This window comes from Engraulis encrasicolus, chromosome 14 (assembly GCF_034702125.1).
Source record: "Engraulis encrasicolus isolate BLACKSEA-1 chromosome 14, IST_EnEncr_1.0, whole genome shotgun sequence".
Classification (NCBI taxonomy): Eukaryota; Metazoa; Chordata; class Actinopteri; order Clupeiformes; family Engraulidae; genus Engraulis; species Engraulis encrasicolus.
Window position 1 is genome coordinate 38,889,954 of NC_085870.1, and position 5,000 is coordinate 38,894,953.

Here is a 5,000-nt window from a genome sequence, read left to right on the forward strand (position 1 = left end):
GGGTTCTCTAAAAATATAGAAGTGCAGGTCTTCAGAAATGGAGTTAGGGGGTTTTGCATCTGAACTCTTCATATATTCATAGACTGATAAAAGGGCCGCAGGGCCGCTGACAGCTTTGGCCAGGCCCGGGACAAAGTCACCTAAAAACCTCCCCCAATACATGCAATGTATTGGTTTTGGTCTTTTATGACTTCATGACTATTTTACGATAGGACAGTGTAGGAGTAACAGGAAATGAATGGGGAGAGGGAGATGTCGGGAAGGAACGGCATAGGAACCGGGCCGGAATCGAACCCTGGTCACTGGTGTAGCAGCCCAGTGACCTCCCGTTAAAGCCACCCAATACACCCAACACATGAGATGTAACGAGGACCCAATTTTGGGTCCCCCTTCATCCCAGGGCCTGGGACAACATACCCTTTGTCCCTCCTTGTCGACTTCCCTGCTGATGAGCATTGGTCTGTAAACCGGAGTGGCCGTGTAGGCCTATGTTATGTAGCTACGCTGTTGCTGCTGTGGCCCCAATTACAGGGATCTATCATCCTCGTGTTTGTTCAGCGTCCAGTTGATTTGGCCTTGGAGCTGGAGGATAGCCATGCATCCAATATGACCTCCCCAAGGAGTATGCTGCTACGCTGTGCCGGCCCGCAACGTATCCGAGCACATCTGGAAACCATGGAGACGAGAGGGGAAGGAGAAACACGTAATCCCCTTGCTCTCCATATACACTGAAATAAAGTCTGAGTGGTGAGTCTGGAAGATTGCTTTGGATGTCTCTATGTCATGCCTGGGCAACTGCATCTCAGCCCAGCCACGGACCCCCTGCCTCTGTCTCTCCTTCCCAGCTTTTATCTAGCCTGCAGACGGATGAAAAGCCATGCTCCAGTGACTCCTCTGTTTTTATTTATTTTTATTTTAAAAACGTTCACTGATCAAAACAACTGTTATGTCAGCAATGTCAAAGTCCGGTCACTTGCCAATAACCTTGGTAATGCTGTTTGCACCCCCGGATACAGTGAAAATGAGGGATGGTAATTTCACATAGATTTATTCAGGACTTCAGGAGGAATGTTCATGCTGCATAAAATGTGCTTATAGGAGATAACCCAGCATGTAGTGGGCTTCAGATAAGGCAGAGCCGCAACTGCAGATAATTCTGCAAACTGGTTTGAGGAATTTCTGGATAAGAATATGAAAAAAAAGTTTCAATTTTTTCCACAGGGTGGCGTCAGTTTACCGTGATGACAAGTCAGTCGTCCCCCTGGATTCGAGGTGCCGCTTCAAGTGCACCACCACTCCTCTGATGCGAAAATCTTGCCTTTCGTTTTGAACATCCCTGTACGCACGCGTATCCAACTCTTTCCCCCGCGATGACTCCAGCAGCGAAAAAGCATGCCGTTGAAGTTCAACGAACAACACCACTGGATACATATTTTTGCCTCTCTTCTAACGTAATTTCCGAGAACCCTGTGTTGCACGCGTGAATTATTGCTCGTTTTAAACCGGGAAGTTGTGAAGCCAGCTTGACGCTGAGGAACTTTGCCAGGCTCTGCCTTTCGCACCTGGCGTGCGGAGACGGGAGTTTGACCCAGCGTGGAAATCTTAAAACGGACTTTTCTGGACTCAGGGATCACGCGACTAAGAAGGGTAACAATCCAACAATTCCAGCAATTTCTTCTCTAGGTGATGCTTTTCTTCCGTATGGTTTTGCGTAAAGGAAAATACATTTCTTTGGCGCTGCCTGGTCATTTTTGACAATGGAAAAGATATGAAGGAGGCATCTACCTGGACCAATTAAGAGCATTACCACAGGTAATTACACATCCCCTCAATTCCAGTGTTTCTAACGGTTATTCCTTTCTTCATCAGAATTATCTGTTGTTAGGTAGAATTTGTGCAGCCAAACGACGCAGCGAAACATTAGACAGAAGAAGCATGTGAGCCGAAGCTGTAAATGATATCCCAAACGCTTAAATTACGATGGGACCTGCTTATTTCCCTTTAAAAAGGGAAACGTGCTATACATGGGAAGTGCCAGTAATGTTGTTGTCTTACAGCAGGAATTGCGCGTTTTGAAAATGGAATACATGATAAGCCTGTGAGAACAATATACTTACTTAATTTAGACGGTCTTATTGTCTGTCCAGGTGCGTTGGGATTATTTGGTGTTGTTTATTATTGTAAAGGTAATTGCGTCGAACTAATGGAGGACTGCAGCTGGTGTTTGGGGCGCTGGTTAGACGTGTTTATTTGTTTGACATGCTCCATAACTCATTTTGACCACATAGCACGACCTGCAGTGCGCGCTGGATCACGTCATACGTACATGCGTTGTATGCATAATTGTGATTTTATTATGGGGGGAAAAGATGACATTCCTTGGCATCGTGAAAAGGGTTTTTAATTTCCATCATCTGAAATAAGAAGTGTTTGGTGACAAGAACAATGTGTTTATAGCCTACACATTTTGGACACATTGTAGGCCTACCTGGATCTTGACGGATAGAAGTGTGAATAACTGCAGTAAACATATTCTAGAATAGAAATGTGTTTTTGTGCATTTTAATACATTATGGATTCATCTGATAAATGTCTGTTTGGGATTTGGAACCCTTTTTTACCCTTCACACTCCACAAGATTGAAGTTCGTTTTGGCTACTGAACTGCCAAAGTAGGCTCCACTAGGCTCTTCTCTATGTCTGAGTACAGTCTGGTTGGTGGTGTTTGGCCTGTAATATGAAACTAGGGGTGTAAGGGGGGAGAGGAAGCGGAATGCGGTGCCTTTTTTATTTCACTTTACAGAGAGACCTGTGGCCTGGGGAGCTGCTATCACCTGCCCGCATCGTGTCTACTTTGGGCAACCGGGTGGTGTGTTTGACCACTTACACTGCCTCAATTCCATAATACTCTCTCTCCCGCTGTAATATAATCTGCGCTCAGCGAGCGATATAAAAAGGTTTAGAGGAGCGGCTCTCCAAGGGACCCGCGAAACCCGCCGTTTCCCTGTGAAAGGCGCGGACAGTGGTCTCGCGGAGAGAGAAAAAAGCCCTGCCTTATCTCCACCACAGGCTCCTCATCATTACGCCTGCACTCTGCTCCTCTTTTCTTCTGATCCCTCCACCGCATCCTCCTCCTCCTCCTCCTCTCCATCTCCTCTAGCCTTCTAACCCTGCTCTCTCTCCTCCTTCTCATCTATATTCTTTCATCTGCCCTTCACTCCCTCTGTCATCATGGCCGGCGCGGTCAGCTGTTTTTTTTTTTTTTTTTTTGCAATTAGTGCTATCATCGCATTTCGTCCTGCTGCGGAACAGTGGCGGGTAATAACCTTACGGCTCCCGTTGCGCGCGGATAGGTACTCTTGTGCCGTGATTAATTGAGGCCGCCCGAGAGCAGGGGAAGAAGGTGCCGTAGATCTTCTCTTTCACACCCCGTGACAAGTGACCCATTACCGTGTTTTATAGATGGCCGTCGGCAACCCTTGAAAGTGCCGGTGGCCCTGTGTGCGGCTGATTTTTATTGTGCCAGTGTTATTTGTGGGGGGAGAATAGCTGACGGACAGACCAAAGGCCATCCGCGCTGCTACTATTTGAGTGTTTCTATAAGGAGTCTTCCTCGTGATGAAGGTCTGGTCTCAGTTTCATGTTTGTATTGGATTCAACAAATCAATGTAGGCCTATTTGATTCATCAGATCAAGACGCATGCCCATTGTGCTAACATTGGCATTTCCAAATATTGGCATCAACAACAAATCATTGATAGGCCCATCTATTTATTTGGGTGGTAAATCTGATTTCTAGGGCAAACCTGCTCCACACGGTTACTAATAACTTTTCTCCACCAATCAACGTTGACCATTTTCCCTCCCAGTTCAAGTGTTGCAGCACAGCAACACAGTATGCTGCAGCAGCAGGATGTTAACCTTCCGGTTAACCCCGAGTAATATTTCCCCTTCACCTGAACCCGTGTCCACCACCACCACCACCACCACCACCGCAACACGCGTTTGTTCTTTCAGGCAGCAGACCCTCATTATGACCTGCAGGATATGGATTGACGACGGGCTAATGCTGCGGCAGACATGTTTTATGGTCTTACAAAGAGGGGGTCAATGCATTTGGCTGGCGTGCTAATAGGATGAAGAGGAAATCCTGCGAGCTTTAAAGGTGCTAATGCCGTGAGGCTGAGCATTTTAGCTTCCGAGATCAAATGCGGCAGAGCACCCGCTAATGGGAGGCCTCTGGCTGGGAGCATTAGCTTATTCACTTTGGGCTTCTCTCTCTCTCTCTCTCTCTCTCTCTCTCTCTCTCTCTCTCTCTCTCTCTCTCTCTCTCTCTCTCTCTCTCTCTCTCTCTTTGTATCTGTCTCTACCCCTCTCTATCCATCGCTATCCTCTCTCTCTCTCTCTCTCTCTCTCTCTCTCTCTCTCTTGCTCTATCTGTCTCTACCCCTCCCTTATCCATCTTCTATCCTCTCTTTCTCTCTCTCTGTTTTGCTCATTCACTCTCTCTGTATGTCTCTACCCCTCTCTATCCATCTTCTATCCTCTCTCTCGCTCTCCCTCTCTCTCCCTCTCGCTCTCTCTCTCTCTCTGTGTTTTGCTCGTTCAATTCAATTCAATTCAAAAGTGCTTTATCTCTCTGTATGTCTCTACCCCTCTCTATCCATCTTATACGCTCTCTCTCTCTCTCTCTCTCTCTCTCTCTCTCTCTCTCTCTCTCTCTCTCTCTCTCTCTCTCTCTCTCTGTCCCTCTCTGCATCTGTCTGTCTTCCTGTATCTACCTCTTACGCCCTCCCTATTCTCTTCCTCCAGTGTGCTTATGTATGTGTCTGCACTTGTGTTCATGCACATTCCACTTTTCAATCAATACGTCTTTTCCACATTCAATCTATTTTATTTTTAAATCTTCTCTCTCTCTCTCTCTCTCTCTCTCTCTCTCTCTCTCTCTCTCTCTCTCTCTCACTCTCTCTCTCTCCACCACCACACTCACACTAAATCACT

At 46.7% G+C, this 5,000-nt stretch overlaps 1 protein-coding gene across 1 annotated transcript in view; it reads left to right on the plus strand.

Annotated features, from left to right (window-relative positions):
• Nucleotides 1-1,248: 1,248 nt before the first annotated feature.
• The window catches only part of tafa3a (TAFA chemokine like family member 3a), a 156,485-nt gene continuing 152,733 nt past the window's right edge, over nt 1,249-5,000 (plus strand). Inside the window, exon 1 of the mRNA XM_063215710.1 lies at nt 1,249-1,812. The gene's annotated coding sequence lies outside the window, so the exon portion shown is untranslated. The remainder of the gene's footprint in view (nt 1,813-5,000) is intronic.